Raw genomic sequence first — 17918 nt, 5'->3', positions numbered from 1 at the left:
TATGGGACTTAACATCTGAGGTCATCAGTCGCCTAGAACTTAAAACTACTTAAACCTAATTAACCTAAGGACATCACACACATCACACATCCAAGCCCGAGGCAGGATTGGAACCTGCGACCGTAGCAGTGGCGTGGTTCCGGATTGAAACGCGTGGAACCGCTCGGCCACCGCCGCCGGCATTATTCATAGTTAGCCTTCCTCTAGCATTATTCCTGTATTAAACCTTCGTGACTACAAGTCCGTTCCTCCTGCCGCTGCACTTCTCTAATTCCCACCATATCTTTCAATCTATTATTCATTTCCCATTTTAAATTCTCTTCCCTACCTATCTGATAACAGGGGTAACATTCCATTCTGTGACCAATCGAATGCTAGTTTAGTTTTTCCTTATAATGACATTCTCAAGAGTAGTTTCCTCCCGGTGACCCGAATTTAGGGCTATTTTACCTCAGGGATATTTGATACAAGAAGCTTTATAGTAAAGTTGCATACTTTCCTCTAGAGACTCAAGTTCCTGAAGCATTTCCGTAACACTCGCGTGATGATCAAACCTACCAATAACAAGTCTAGCGGCCCGCCTCTGAATTGCTTCTATGTCCTCCCTGAATCCGACCTGATAGGGATCACAAACGCTCGAGCAGTACTCAAGAATAGGTCGTATTAGTGTTTTATAAGCGGTCTCCTTTACAGTTTAACCACATCTTCCCAAAATTCTACCAATGAACCGAAGACGACTATCCGCCTTCCCCACAACTGCCATTACATGCTTGTCCCACTTCATATCGCTCTGCAATGTTACGTCCAAATATTTAATCGACGTTACTGTGTCAAGCGCTACACTACTAATGGAGTATTCAAACATTACAGGATTCTTTTTCCTATTCATCTGCATTAATTTACATTTATCTATATTTAGAGTTAGCTGCAATTCTTTACACCAATCACAAATCCTGTCCAAGTCGTCTTGTATCCTCCTACAGTCACTAACCTTCCCGTACACCACAGCATCATCAGCAAACAGCCGTACATTGCTATCCACCCTATCCAAAAGATCATTTATGTAGATAGAAAACAGCGAACCTACCAAACTTCCCTGGGGCACTCCAGATGATACCATCACCTCTGATGAACACTCAACATCGAGGACAACGTACTGGGTTCTATTACTTAAGAATTAGTTAAGCATTTCTAAAGCCCTAAAGCAGCGTGAAGATATAAATCTGTTGTAAGAGATTGAGTTGTTGTCCGTAATGAGGGTTTTATTAGTCGTCCGATAAGAAAGTCTGCCACAAATTATTCACTTTTTCCCCCGCAGTAGCCGGCCTATAGAGACGGCCACTTACGGCGGGGAGTTAGTGCGGTGTTTACCGGGAAGACCGCAGCATCCGCAACGCACAATTATTTCACGCTCGCCCCCGAGTCTGTTTCATAATCAAACAGGAAAATTGCTTCCGGCAGCGGGCAGCGCCTGCCCGTCCTCACCTCCTCCAGATCCTCGATTTCGCGGCGCCATTAAACGCGATGAATAATGCAGCGGCCCCTGCCCAGCGCCTCCCAGGTTAAGGAATACCGCTCTCTGGGACCGACGCTGGAAAATTGGCGGTAACTGCCGGATATCGGCGAGAAATCACTGTCCTCCTTTATTATTTAATTCGATTTGTCTGCTTTCAAGGTAGCACTTTACACAGATTCCAAAGCACTTCTTCTCAGAAGTTATTAGTGCTGCGAATAGATTTTTCTTATATCGTACCTAGCTCGTTCAGAACCAGACAGTCTTAAGAAGATTCGGTCTCAGAATTTGTGCCTCCCTTCAATATTTCCTAACATGTGGCAATAGCTCCGGTTTACTTCTACGTGTACATTAACATCTACGTCATTACTCTGCAAATCACAATTATGTGCCTGGAAGAGGGTACATCGAACCATCATTAAGGAAATTCTCTACCGTTCCACTCCCCCCCCCCCAAAAAAAAAGGGTTCAAATGGCTCTGAACAGTATGGGACTTAACATCTGAGTTCATCAGTTACTTAGAATTACTTAAACCTAACTAACCTAAGGGCACCACACACATCCATAGCCGGCCGGTGTGGCCAAGCGGTTAAAGGCGCTAGTCTGGAACCGCGTGACCGCTACGGTCGCAGGTTCGAATCCTGCCTCGGGCATGGATGTGTGTGATGTCCTTAGGTTAGTTAGGTTTAAGTAGTTCTAAGTTCTAGGGGACTGATGACCTTAGAAGTTAAGTCCCATAGTGCTCAGAGCCATTTGAACCATTTGAAACACATCCATGCGCGAGGCAGGATTCGATCCTGCGACCGTAGCGGTCGCGCGGTTCCAGACTGAAGCGCCTAGAACCGCTCGGCCACAGCGGCCGGCTCCATTCTCCAACAGCGCGCGTGAAAAACGAGCACTTAAATACTTTCGCACGTGCTCCGATTTCTCTTATTTTATTCTGATCATCTTTTCTTCCTACGTAGGTGGGCTGCCACCGCAGTTCGTCTATCATATCCGTGACACTCTCTCCATTATTTCGCGATAGTAAAATGGTTCAGATGGCTGAGCACTATGGGACTTAACATCTGTAGTCAAAAGTCCCCTAGAACATAGAACTACTTAAACCTAACTGACCTAAGTACATCACACACATCCGTGCCGGAGGCAGGATTCGAATCTGCGATCGTAGCGGTCACGCGGTCCCAGACTGAAGCGCATAGAACCGCACGGCCACACCGGCCGGCTCGCGATAATAGAAAACGAGTTGCCATTCTCTGGACTTTCTCGATGTCGTCTGCCAATTCTGATTCGGATTCCACACCGCACAGCAGTATTCCAGATGATGGTGGACAGGCATAGTGTAAGCAGTCTAAGATCTGTTACTTTTCTAAATGTTCTGTCAATATACCGCAGTCTTTGGTTTACTTTCCCCACAACATTAACTATGTGATGTAATGTAATCCATAAGTATTTAATTGGGTTGTGTGTGATTTCTGAAATTTAGTTGATTCCTTTTAGTACTGATGTTGACGATTTCACACTTTTCATTGTTGAGAATCGAATGCCACTTCTTCACCATCCATATATCTTATCTAATCCGTTCTGCAGTTCGTTTTGATCATCCGATGACTTCAAGAGAGTTGCTCAGATTGTCTCCTAGATCGTTTATATAGATCAGGAACAACAGAACCTCTATAAATATCCTTAGGGGACACCTGATATTACTTCTGTTTTACTCGATGACTTTCCGTCAATTATTAAGAACTGTGACCTTTGTGACAGGAAATCACGAATCCAATCACACAACTACGACGATACTCCGTAGTCAAGCAGTTGAAGTAGAAGTCACTTATGCGGAACAGTGTGAAAAGCCTTCTGAAAATATAAAAATATGAAATCAACTTCAAATCCCTTGTCAGTAGCACTCGACACTTCGTGTGTGTAAAGAGCTACTCGAGTTTCATAAGAACGATGTTTTCTAAACCGATACGGGCTTAACTTCTGACCCCTTAAAACACGTCTGCAACTTTTCTCATTGGCATGAACCTGTTGACTCAATTTCCTGGCTGACTTACGAGGACTTCTTGTCATTATCTCTTGACCTGCCTCTTTAATTCAGGTGTGCAGATAAACTGTGGTCTATTCCTGGCAACATTTTAAATCGGTCCTATACGCCGCCATTTTTCAATCAATTCCTGTATGGTGCTATTTGCTGACACAGAACGTCCTGGAAATTTCTCTGAAATAAATTCTTTGTTTTCACGAAAAACCCAGTGCGAACGAACGCATGGCAACACGGTCGGGTAACGAATGCGGCATTACCACACACTCACACCAACCCGGCGTCACACAATGAGGCCTTTTTCTCAACTGCTTTTGACAAGTTTCAATGGTTGCGGCTGCAACTGCAACTCGCTTACATAACAACGAAGTTCTACGCAGTGGCAGTACATCAGAAGAAATGGTTACTTCGTGCGCGATGTGAGGACAGTGTTTCTCGTTTTCTGTAATTATTGATAGACGCTCACGCGGTCGAACATTATCGCTGCCTACGACAGGCCGGTTTTATGTGCCGCACCCTGTACTCAACGGGGAATGCTGGCCCCAGGCAACCTGTGGCTACCCTTGAAAATGCCGCCTCGATTTCCTGAATTACTCAGCAAAATCTAAGGAAATCCGAGACCAGTTTGAAGAATTCCAGCAAGCAGAGAATACTGAAACAGAGCCGACCATGTTTCACCTGAAAATCCAAAGGCTCCGGATATTCAGGTACGAGATGTACGACACGGGGCTGACTTTGCGAACGAGATTCTCACATCGATTGATAATGAAAGATCTTGTTGCTGTCGGCATCTGGTTCACAGACGGTCACTTCCATCTGAATGGAGTCGTGAATAAACAAAACTTCCGATTTTGTGGTTCCTTAAATCCGCATTTGTGTGAAGCGAAACCACTGTATTCTCTCAAAGTTACTGCGTGGGTTGTGGTATCCAGCAGAGGCATTACTGCACGTTTTCCATGTGAGAAACGAACAGTAGTGAACTTTGTGCTGCAAATTTTGGAATAGTTTGTCGCTACACACTTAGTTTTGGAGGATCGACCAGGCACCGTGTGGTCACATCCAAGATGTGGCCAGACCACATACCACCGATGTTCCACTTTCTTGATGCATGCTTCGCAACAGAGTCACTGTGCTGGATTATTGCAAATTTACCGACGCAGAGATGGACTGGCTTCCGTATTCGCCCGATCTAACTTCTTGTGACTACTTTTTGTGTGTCACATTGAAAGACGCTGTCTACTGAAAGCATACCACCACACTGGGCGAACCTGAATCGGCGATCTTGTAGTATTTGAACCCATTTCCGCTGAGACACTTTCGGGTGTGCTGGAAAATGGCACTGTTCGTTTGTGCCACCGCTTTGTGCCACCGTCGTTTTCCAAGTAGTGGACATTTCGAAAAGATGGTGATAAGACTGCAGAGAGTGCATGCAAAAGTGAGTTGAATTATGCACGACCTGGACAGCGTACAGCACCATCTGTTAGCAGCCTTTCTATTTCCAAGCGTCCGTATAACTCTTACATAAAATTCTTACAGCCTTCACAGTCAGCCCGCATCTCGTGGTCGTGCGGTAGCGTTCTCGCTTCCCACGCCCGGTTTCCCGGGTTCGATTCCCGGCGGGGTCAGGGATTTTCTCTGCCTCGTGATGGCTGGGTGTTGTGTGCTGTCCTTAGGTTAGTTAGGTTTAAGTAGTTCTAAGTTCTAGGGGACTGATGACCGTAGATGTTAAGTCCCATAGTGCTCAGAGCCATTTGAACCTTCACAGTAAACATATCTTCTCTGGCACAGGTCTGTCTGCCTCAGTTTTCTAGATATTTAACTTTGAAAACGGTGACTCCTTCGCTGGACACCCAGCAAAAGCCGTTAACATATCATATACGACCTTTACTTGGTTCTGAATATACCACTTGGAGTGCATTCCTCCAGGCAGCGAACGAAAGCTCCCATCAGCTGATTCAGCATACTGAATGGGATCTCCTATACAGCTGTATGTACCCATTTCTTGAGTTCAGGCACGGTATGGGGACATGTACTTGAGTCTTCAAGTATTCGTCGGACAACTGTATCCCGCTCGTTCAGTTTCTATACTACCTACATTTTGCGTGGGTAGTTGTGCAGGTTATCACGGATATTCTTTAGCAGGCAACCATCTGTCACTATTAGCGCCAAAGCAGGTGTGGCAGCAGAACTCTGCGGATTCGCGATCCGCTGCGTCCTTCTTCGCCCAAGACGTTTCTTCTTTGCGCAAATGCAGTAGTCTTGAATTGTTGCACGCATCGTACCGCCTACCGAGGGTCCATGACTTTATTACGTTGTTTCAAAACGAAATTACGACGAAAGAGCCGTTAAACTGTGATGGGAGCCTTGTTATTCTTTAAAAATGCCTCGACGGCGAATGCTCAATGCTCTGAACTCCACAAGGCCGTAATTGCAAATGACGGTTATTTCTCAATGCAGTGTACGGGTACACACACACTGAGAAAAAAAAAATGACGCACCACGAAGGAGTTACGCAAAATGGTGCCAAACAGATATTCGTACAGTTATCGACGCAAAATGGGTAAAGGTATGACGCTTCAGTGCAATTTGACCGCACAGCTGACGAAGATAGTAAACAGAGGACATGTCGATATCAAGACATAAAACTCCACGAGTTTCATTCCGTGTACTCGGTTGGACAATAAGTACGTCTCGCAGACAGGCGCAAAACACAGAGATGTCAGCATTTGAGAGAAGACATAGTTGGGCTCAAAGAAGTCGGGTGGAGTAGTACATCTACATCTATATTTATACTCCGCAAGCCACCCACCGGTGTGTGGCAGAGAGCACTCTACGTGGCACTGTCATTACCCTCCTTTTCTGTTCCAGTCGCGTATGGTTCGCGGGAAGAACGACTGCCGGAAAGCCGCCGTGCGCGCTCGAATCTCTCTAATTTTACATTCGTGATCTCCTTGGGAGTTACAGGTAGGGGGAAGCAATATATTAGATACCGCATCCAGAAACGCACCCTCTCGAAACCTGGCGAGCAAGATACACCGCGATGCAGAGCGCCTCTCTTGCAGAGTCTGCTACTTGAGTTTGCTAAACATCTCCGTAACGCTATCACGCTTACCAAATAACCCAGTGACGAAACGCGCCGCTCTTCTTTGGATCTTCTCTATCGCCTCTGTAAACCTCACCTGGTACGGATCCCACACTGATGAGCACTACTTATGTATAGGTCGAACGAGTGTTTTGTAAGCCACCATCCTTTGTTGATGGGCTACATTTTCTAAGGACTCTCCCATAGAATCTCAACCTGGCACCTGCCTTACCAACAATTTTATATGATCATTCCACTTCAAATCGTTCCATACGCATACTCCCAGATATTTTACAGAAGTAACTGCTACCAGTGTTTGTTCCGCTATCGCCCGCGTCTCGTGATCGTGCGGTAGCGTACTCGCTTCCCACACCCGGGTTCGATTCCCGGCGGGGTCAGGGATTTTCTCTGCCTCGTGATGGCTGGGTGTTGTGTGCTGTCCTTAGGTTAGTTAGGTTTAAGTAGTTCTAAGTTCTAGGGGACTGATGACCATAGATGTTAAGTCCTATAGTGCTCAGAGCCATTTGAACCATTTTTGTTCCGCTATCATATAATCATATAATAAAGGATCCTTCTTTCTATGTATTCGCAATACATTACATTTGTCTATGTTAAGGGTCAGTTGCCACTCCCTGCACCAAGTGCCTATCTGCTGCAGATCTTCCTGCATTTCGCTGCAATTTTCTAATGCTGCAACTTCTCTGTATACTACAGCATCATCCGCGAAAAGCCGCATGGAACTTCCGACACTATCTACTAGGTCATTTATATATATTGCGAAAAGCAAGTGTCCCATAACACTCCCCTGTGGCATGCCAGAGGTTACTTCAACGTCTGTAGACGTCTCTCCATTGTGAACAACATGCTGTATTCTGTTTGCTAAAACTCTTCAGTCGAGCCACACAGCTGATCTGATATTCCGTAGGCTCTTACTTTATCAGGCGACAGTGCGGAACTGTCGAACGCCTTCCGGAAGTGAAGGAAAATGGCATCTACCTGTGAGCTTGTATCTAATATTTTCTGGGTCTCATGAACAAATAAAGCGAGTTGGGTCTCACACGATTGCTGTTTCCGGAATCCATGTTGATTCCCAGAGAGTAGATTCTGGGTTTCCAGAAATGACATGATAGGCGAGCAAAAAACATGTTCTACTCACTCGACATTTGAACAAGATGCCGCTTTTCGACGACGTTGGTGGTAATGGGTGAACCGTGGCCGAACACAGTGTCAAGAAGGAAGTGGTCGATCTAGAGAGACGATAGAACGTAAGGGCAGTGCAATCGTCACAGAGACACCAGAGCCCCGGATTCATCATTATCTTCAGTCCGGCATCCAACTGGTACTCCAGTGACCGAATAGGGGGCTCACAGAAAAGGGGCTGAGGTCAGTACGCCCTTTGCACCGACTACCACTAACCCGTTTTCAGTGCTGTCGGGCGCATTCGGCCTGGAATCTCATTGACTGGAGTCGACTTGTCTCCACTGAGTCCCGCTTCGAACTGAGCGCCAATGACCAGTGAAGACGTCTCTAGTGATCTCCGAACAGCAGTGGCATACCAACCTGACTGTATCCCGCCATATGGCCGACAACTAGGACTGATTGTCTGGGATGTCATTTTGTAATGCTTCTGTGTTTGTAGCGCTTTGCATTGGATCTCTGGCTTCGCTTTCTTTGTAAGAGACTCTGTGGCTGGTTGGACTCATTGTTGGAAGTTAGTCGCCAGCATTGTTGGGCAGTTGGAAGTTAGTCGCCAGCAGCGATGAAAGTACTGTTGGGCAGTTGGAGGCGAACAGCCAGCAGTGATGGATGTTACATGTGAGAAGTTGGCATTGATGGAGGATAGAGGTCAGAAGTGGAGCGTAGGCTAACGATCTGGAAGTATCCGACTTGGAGACTGAAAATTATTCATGATTATATATCCTTGTACTGGATGTCAATGACGATTTATATTCGTGTTTGAACTGGATGTCATATTATTAAGGTAAAAAAAAATACGTTATTTGGTTTGCAACAAAATCTTTTCCTTGCTAACCACATGCCTATTAGTAGTTAGTGGCTTTAGTAGTTAGAATCTTTTATTTAGCTGGCAGTATTGACGCTCGCTGTATTGCAGTAGACTTTTGTGAGGTAAGTGCTTGATGAAATGTATAGGTTATACTTAAGATTTCTTTTTAGTCAGAGCTATTCTTTTGAATTAATTACTTGAAGTCAGGTTGTAATTTTTTTGAGCAGTCAGATTGCGTTGAGCTAGAATATTGTGGTTCAGTGTTGACATGATAAGAAAGGGAAAGTAGGCTCAGTACTATCAGTTTTACTCAGCTGTTTCAGAATCAAATAACGTAGAAGTTTCATCTTCTCAGTCATTCAGCAATTTAAGTACAGACACACACATGTAAATAAAGAAGTTGGTTTCTTTTGAGGATCCGTTAATTGTCATCCGCGGCATCCTTAAACCACGGCGGTACGTCGACGATATCCTACAGCCCATTTTATTGCCCTTCATGGCAAGCTATCCTGGGCTTACACTTCATCAAGCTCGCCCGCACACGGCGAGTGTTCCTGTTACTGGTCTTCGTGCTCGCCAGACCATATCTTGGCCAGCAAGGTCTCCGGATCTCTTGCTACTTGAGAGCATTTGAAGGATTATAGACATCCAGCTGGACAGAATTTCTCACGATATCCCTCAGGAGTAAATCCAACAACACTGTCAATTAATGTCAAGCCGAATAGCTGCTTGCATATGGGCCAGAGGCGCATCAGTGCATTACTGACCGCGGGACTGCTACGGTCGCAGGTTCGAATCCTGCCTCGGGCATGGATGTGTGTGATGTCCTTAGGTTAGTTAGGTTTAAGTAGTTCTAAGTTCTAGGGGACTTATGACCTAAGATGTTGAGTCCCATAGTGCTCAGAGCGATCTGCATTACTGACTTCTCAATTTGTGAAGTTCTTTCTCTTGAACGTTTCTGAAACTACTCATTTGTTTGCCTATACACGTACATCATATCTATCGATTTCCGTCTCATTCGGATAACCGCTCGTAGTGCGTTTTTATTATTTTTACTTTCTGATTTTTTAAGTATATTTCGCGCAGATGAACAGCGATGAGGCACTGAGTGTCTCAAATCCTACTGATCATTCTGCTAGACCCTATTTAATATGCTTCATGTTGTAAAATCGTTACGCTGTTAAAGAGCCTCGTCTGTGACGAGGCTTTTTCGCTCATTATCTTTGAAGTGCATCTTAGCCAAAAGATAAAGATAAACCCTGTGCCTCAGAACATCCATAACGCCTTGCGAATTCACGTTCACGGCAGTCTGAATCCAAGCATTGTTGGCGACGTCTGACGCGTCAGACAATTTACGCGACGTCCTGCTCCTGGGACTTAATCTCAAACATAGATTGGCGCACCACGACTAGCTCTCTGTGCTGCCATGCTATCAAGTCGCTCTAAGTAAGCGCCGCTAGCGTCTCTTTAACTCGCGAGACAGACTTAAACTTCTCATTACTCCAAAGTCAATTATTAAGAGCCCTGCAGCTACTCTACTGGCCATTAAAATTGCTATACCAGGAAGAAATGCAGATGATAAACGGGTATTCATTGGACAAATATATTATACTAGAACTGACATGTGATTATATTTCACGCAAGTTGGGTGCATAGACCCTGAGAAATCAGTACCCTAGAACAACCACCTCTGGCCGTAATAACGGCCTTGATACGCCTGACCATTGAGTCAAACAGAGCTTGGATGACGTGTACAGGTACAGCTGTCCATCCAACTTCAACACGACACCACAGTTCATCAGGAGTATTGACTGACGTATTGTGACGAGCCAGTTGCTCGGCCACCACTGACCAGACTTTTTCAGTTGCTGAGAGATCTGGAGAATGTGCTGGCAAGGGTAGCAGTCGAATTTTTTCTGTATCCAGAAAGGCACGTACAGAACCTGCAACATGCGGTTGTGAATTATCCTGCTGAAATGTAGGGTTTCGCAGGGATCGAATGAAAGGTAGAGCCACGGGTCGTAACGCATCTGAAATGTAACGTCCATTGTTCAAAGTACCGTCAATGCGAACAAGAGGTGACAGAGACGTGTAACCAATGGCAACCCATACCATCACGCCGGGTAATACGCCGGTATGGCGATGACGAATACACGCTTCCAATGTGCGTTCACCGCGATGTCGCCAAACACGGATGCGACCATCATGATGCTGTAAGCAGAATCTGGATTCATCCGAAAAAAATGACGTTTCGCCATTCGTGCGCCCAAGTTCGTCGTTGGGTACACCATCTCAAGTGCTCCTGTCTGTGATGCAGCGTCAAGGGTAACCGCAGCCATGGTCTCCGAGCTGATAGTCCATGCTGCTGCAAACGACGTCCAACTGTTCGTGCAGATGGTTGTTGTCTTGCAAACATCCCCATCTGTTGACTCAGTTATCGAGACATGGCTGCACGATTCGTTACAGCCATGCGAATAAGATCCCTGTCATCTCGACTGCTAGTGATACGAGGCCGTTGGGATGCAGTACGGCGTTCCGTATTACTCTCCTGAACCCACCGATTCCATATTCTGCTAACAGTCACCGGATCTCGACCAACGCGAGCAGCAACGTCGCGATACGATAAACCGCAATCGCGATAGGCAACAATCCGACCTTTATCAAAGTCGTAAACACATTTCTCCTCCTTACACGAGGCATCATAACGGCGTTTCACCAGGCAACGCCGGTCAACTGCTGTTTGTGTATGAGAAATCGGTTGGAAACTTTCCTCATGTCATCACGGTGTAGGTGTCGCCACCGGCGCCAACCTTGTGTGAATGCTCTGAAAAGCTAATCATTTGCATATCACAGCATCTTCTTCCTGTCGGTTAAATTTCGCGTCTGTAGCACGTCATCTTCATGGTGTAGCAATTTTAATGGCCAGTAATGTACTTTCAGGGAAGATTCCGCATCCGACAGCTGGACTTGAATACTTACGATGTTTTCTTGAGTTTGACGCAAAATTTAGTGGCGCGTTGCTCCTGTAACGCAGGCATCTCGAAATTCGCAAACTGTGCGACACAACGTTTTACTCAGTACTGAAAAATAGCTCACAGATATGCAGCAATGGAACTTCCGGCAGTTAGACATTAAGCCTAGGGGTGTGCAGGGATGCCAACTGCGTTTCACTCCAACACACCACTGGCGCGCAATTGCGAACGTTCCGGAATTTTTTGAATAGACCTCGTATACTGCTAACAGCTCATGCGTCTCTTCTAATAGCAACTCCCGCCGATAACAGCCACTAAATCAAGGCAGGAAAATGGTTCAAATGACTCTGAGCACTAGGAGACTTAATAACTGAGGTCATCAGTCCCCTAGACTTAGAATTACTTAAGCCTGACTAATATAAGGACATCACACACGCATGCCCGATGCAGGATTCGAACCTGCGAGCATAGCAGCAGCGCGGTTCCGGACTGAAGCGCCTAGAACCGCTCGGCTACAGCGGTATGTTCAAGGCAGGAGCGCAGTTGAATGTAAACAGGGAGAATGTCACGCAAGACCACCACGTTAAAATGGCAGGGAAAGAAATGAAATTTACTGTAGCCAAGTCCGTCTCTTTCATCCAATGCCACATCCAACTGTCTAATGTCACCACGCTCTGCTATGAGGCCTCTTTTTACGGGACAAGTCGACGCTCACTGATCCACAACACTTGCCTTGAAAACAGGGAAGTGACAAAGCAGAATTCGACGCCCGTGCACGGGTACCCACTTTCAAATGCTTTGTAGGCCTTCTGTATTAGAAAGCAAACCTCGTTGATCGTGAAGCATCCCTAACTCCTGGCTTCCGAAATGATTACTCCTTAAAACACGAACTCCTCCCCAGGGGGCCACGACTTGGCTCTTCAACTCCAAGAGGGCTCTCACTCGACTCCTCGATTTCGCCAGCTCCAAACCGCTCCACGAAGTTTTTTCACGTATTGGCCTTTCAGTCAATCAAAATCAGGTGCAGAGTGTAGGCACTCTTACTTGAAATTTCCTGCTTCTATTCATAGCGCTTCTGTAAAGGGCTACTTTCTGACAGCACTTTACAAAATTTTGGAAATTTTGGAAACTCCGAGCATCAAAGGGAAATTTCTAGCCCTTAAGATCAGGCTCCGTGACTCATCTACGTATTTAGGAGGATTACGGAAAGCCCAAGCCATGAATTTCAGGCTGAACAAAAAGCTCCTTCAATCTACAAGCGGAATCTAGCCGATGGGTCTACATTAGCGAAGAGGAACAGTGCACCGAGAGATATGGTGCAGTGGTTAGCATTCGGGAGGACGACTGTTCAAACCCGCGTCCTGCCATCCTGGTATGGGTTTCTGTGGTTTCCCTAAATCGCTTCAGGCAACTGCCGGGATGGTTCCTCCCCAACTTTTCATAATCCGATGTGACACATGATATAGTTGTTTCGACCCGTTCTCCAAATCAATCAGGACCAGCGCACATAGGCGACCAGCAAGTGATATATTACAAAGGGTTGCCAGGTTGACCTTATACTGCGAGCTGTTTATTACTAAGTGTTGTGAAACGTAGTACACCTAAGCTGCCCGATCCAACCACTCTTTCCTTTCCGTAACAGTTTCTTTTCCTGAACAACTTTATATATGTTTTTTACTATCAAAAACAGTCTTGATCACAATTTATTTATTACGGTGACCGATTTCGACCACTATTGTGGTCATCTTCAGACCTACAAGTCGTATACAATGCTTTAATTAGAGGGCTACATACATTAAAGAAAATACATAACCTTATAAAGCTATAAAACGATGAATTATCAATGAGTAAGAACCTCCATCAGCTGGAGAATCACTGCAGAAACCAGTGCACGTCTTACTATATATAATGGAGGCTCCGCCCACTTCGGACGAAATGATTTCACTAGTAGGAATGGGTTGTAGGTCGAATAACAATGCAAAAATTTCTAAGTTAAAAGAACATTGTCAAGAAAGAAAAATAAACACACACTAAACTTAGCTTACTTAACAGCTATTGTCAATTAAGAAGCGTTAAAAATATATAAACATGTAGGATAAGTGAATTTCGTTGTGACAGTACATGGGTTGCCTGTTAGAGAAGCATTTGGAACCACTGGTTGCCACGGTGAAGCTGGACGCCGTTCCAAAGATGAGGCAGCAGGCTTCTCTCCACTGAAGTTGTAAAGTCGATAGGCAAACTAGTGGTTGCCATGGTGAGGATAAACGCCAGTGAAAAGATGTGGCAGCAGGCTTCTTTCTAACGAAGTTGTTGTGAAAGTGGAATGGCAAAGACTGTCACGTCAGACGATGTACTATTGAGCACCATGTCTTTTATTGAAACGATTTTCAATGAGTAGGCTGCAATAATCTTAAGTTGACACGTATAGTACATGCTGCACAGACGATTTACTGGTGTATTAAGAGACTTTCATCGACATAGATTACATAATACTCCTTACAGATCAATACTAAAAGAAAAAACTTCGAGAGGGCACAGTAGTTGTCCATATTTATGAAATATTGTCTATGAAGTTCGTATGTAGATTCCATGTTTTTTTCTTAGTTACAGGTGACAATTATTAAAAAGGCATTGCTATGTCTTAAGTTTCATGCCAGTGTTATAAACAAATAAAAATAATCAAAATGGAAGGAATTTAAAATTATAATTCTGTGAGCCCTACTGTCAAAAATAAAGGGATGTGAATTAGCAATATGCAGTCTAAAAGCATATAAGCAAACATTCCAAAAACAGATTGTCAGTCATAAAATAATGTTTGGTGAAATAAAATTACAAAGTAAAGATTAAATATTTCCTAAAGGTCTTAATAATTTTAAAAACGAACGACAGAAGAGTGAACATTCTAAAGCAGATCATCGAAAAGCTCAAGGAAATGTTTCTCTTTGAACTGAAGTTGTTCGTTTAAAACAGATAACGGATTACTTTTGTGAAGTGAATAGATTTCAATTTCTTCCGAAGTATTTAGCAGTAGTCCTTTTGGCACAGTACGTAATATTTTCAAACTATTAGAAATGCAACCCTCAGAATGATTGTATCCATCAAGATGTTGACCAAATATTGATTTGGTACATGTTACCAATAGTATGTTCCTTAAAACGTGTTAGAAAGTTACAGGCAGTTTTGCCAATATACTGTTTCTCACAGTCATGCCATAGTATTTTGTAAACGCCTGACTTTTGGTATATATTTGATTCCTCAGTTGTGTGTTCCAGTTTCATCTGTAGTGGGTCATTGGTTTTAAATGCTATTGCCACGCTTGTATTCTTAAATAATTTATTTTATCTTAAATATGACTGTGAGAAACAGTATATTGGCCAAACTGGCCTTTAAATGTTTGTTTCTAATCTGTCGATTATATCTTCATGTTATGAAACGCTATTCTTAGTTAGCTGTATTGTTACTGCGAGAAACCACTTGTTAAAAGTTCTGTACGTTCAGAATTGCGTACAAGGAAATCAGTAAACAAGTCCCATTTCAAGAACCTAATAATATCATTAGGACGAGTAATTCCTCCTCATGCAACACACATTTCCAGTTTTATTTTACCCAGACATGTTTCAGCACTTTCGTGCTATTTTCATTGGGTTATTTTTTATTTTCTTACTTACCTGATGCTATTGGACATTTATATTGATATCAAGTCCGCTACACAATCTACAAATTCTCATGGCTTTGGTGTTGTAGTGCTTTTTAATATGTTGTTGGCGACGTGAATAAGCTGATTTCGTGACGTACGATCGCTTGACACTGCACTTTCTTCGATTTTTAAAAATGTTTTGAAGAAGAATATCGTCATTCACTCGATATCACTTATTGTCTTCTTTCACAATCTAAAGACTGTGAATTCAACTAATTACTTGGGCATTTGTGGTATCGGCCGTCATCCTATCGGCAGAACTCTAAAATATGTGCGTGGCAAATTACGCTGCCGCATTTCCTACAGGCCCCACCGCTGCATGAGGACACTGCTACGGACGCTTACACAACAGCCAATGAGATAAAAGCATCCCCTCTCCGGTGCTCGGTTGCGGGTCTACTTGAGTTCAAACATCGACGCACAGAGCCCGTTTTGTGTGCTTGCCATTTCAGAATATTTAAAGACTTTCATAGCGGTTAGGGCTCTTCATCTAGAAAATATTCATTGTACTGAAGACTGATTGAATTGCAAACCTTTGTATCTGTATACATTTCAACATTTAAAGCTTCCGTTAGTAGCTGACGCCGCAATTGCAGCGAACCTAGTTGTGTATTACTTTACTGATATTAGTAGATCTGAATTACCTGTCCACGAACTGCTTCAGTTTCTCCGAACGTGCTAAGGAACTTACAGCAGGACTGCAGTTACGAATAACTTAAATCTGAACGCTTACATAGATAATGTTGTGGGGAAATCCAACAGAAGACTGTGATATATTGGCAGAACTAAAAGAGACTGCTCACATCACTCTTGTCCGCCTTCTTCTGGAATATTGTTGTGCGATGTGGGATCCGTATCAGATCGAACTAACAGAAGCCGTAGAAAAAGTTCAAAAAAGGGTTGCTCTTTTTGTATTATAGCGATATAAGGGAGAGAATGCCACAGGCATGGCACGTAAACATCATTTGTTCCTGCAGAGTTTCCTCGTGAAATTTCAATGATCAATTTTCTCCTCCGATTGCGTAAATAATTTGTTGGCGCCCACATACATAGGGAAAAATGAACATCGTAATAAAATAAGAGCAGTCAGACCTCGCGCAAAAAGATTTAAGTGGTCGTTCTTCCCGCGCACTGTTCGAGAGTGGAATGGTAGTGCCATTTGATGGTGGTTCGATGAACCTTCAGCCAGAAATTAATTTTGAATTGCGGAGTAATCATGTAGATGTAGAAGTAGCTCTGTCTGGTTGTATTGTCTGTATTGGTAAGGTGTTGGTAGTAGTGACTGTTGATAATTTTTAGGTCAGTTGTTTGTCATCGTTTATTTCAGTGTGCCTTCGAAAAGTCATTAATAAGAGGAAGATAGTTTGTACTTTCGTCTGGAGCCCGCTTGTAATTTTAATCACGGGCAGAAATAAGTAGTCATTTTATTTTAAAGATTAGTCATCATGGTCTGAAGCAATATTCGTTTATTTATGTAATGTATGTGTACATTTCAGCGTATATTTTGTTGGATATTATTGTGTTCACTGTGAGATAAACATATTGCATTTCTGTCGGGAGTACACGGGTCTGATTCCTTGTCCCACTATATACCTGGAATTATTATTCTTCAATAGAAATTGAGTACATAGGCTTACTATTCGTATGCGCTCTGGTATTGTAATATTTTGCTTATCAAAGAAAGTGTTAATTGTAAACCCTTTTTAGTACAATCCCTAGGTGAACTACACTCTACGTAAAAACGGCGCCACAAGTTTAAGTGATACAATGCTTTAAATATCTCTCAAAACTCATCATTTTTACTCTGATTGCTTGCAATAAGGTGCTGGGAAATGTGACGTCGGTGGACGAACATGCTGGTGGAGCGTAATCATAGGTAGGCCCAAGGTCAAAAATAATTAAAAAAAGCAATATTAACCAGTCAATAAATTTCATTAATTTCTTTTGGTCTTGGTCTGTCCGTTATTGTATCAACTATTACTGCGTTGGTTGCTTAGCGTGTTATTTTAAGTTACATTTCCTTTGCACTGTTACAGAATAACAACACAGTCATCGTAGACGTTAAAATATCGTTGCGGCACTTAATTTGAGAGTTCAGTCATGTTTTAGCTATCAAGTTTCTCTTAACCTATAGGCTGTATAACTGCAGTCGTCCTGTAGCTAACACATTATTTTAGCTAATATGTTTTCTGTACAAATGAATTGAAACAATTTGGATGGGAAAATACTTAATTGTGCTATGCACTAAGGCTTATACGATCTCACTTTGCTCTTTGTCCAATGGAGCTCAACCTGTAAGTTCAGTCAGAAGATCTGATATGCGAGTATATGTGCATTTTTTTATCGTTTAGAACAATTAACTTACAACAGTGTGCCACATGAGATTTGCATTGTTGTAGAAGAAATCCTAATTTGTTTTGATAACTACTAATTTTATTTTGAGTGAAAGATCCAGTTTTGGTTTGCGATCAGAGATCTCTGTGGAACATTGTCCATTGTCCACACTATCTTTGGCTGAATCATGTATACACATCATCTTCGGCGCAGTTCGAATTTATTCTTGCGTGCCGGCCGGAGTGGCCGAGCGGTTCTAGGCGCTACAGTC

This window comes from Schistocerca cancellata, chromosome 1 (assembly GCF_023864275.1).
Source record: "Schistocerca cancellata isolate TAMUIC-IGC-003103 chromosome 1, iqSchCanc2.1, whole genome shotgun sequence".
In the NCBI taxonomy this organism is placed as follows: Eukaryota; Metazoa; Arthropoda; class Insecta; order Orthoptera; family Acrididae; genus Schistocerca; species Schistocerca cancellata.
Note: the sequence above shows the minus strand (reverse complement) of the source record.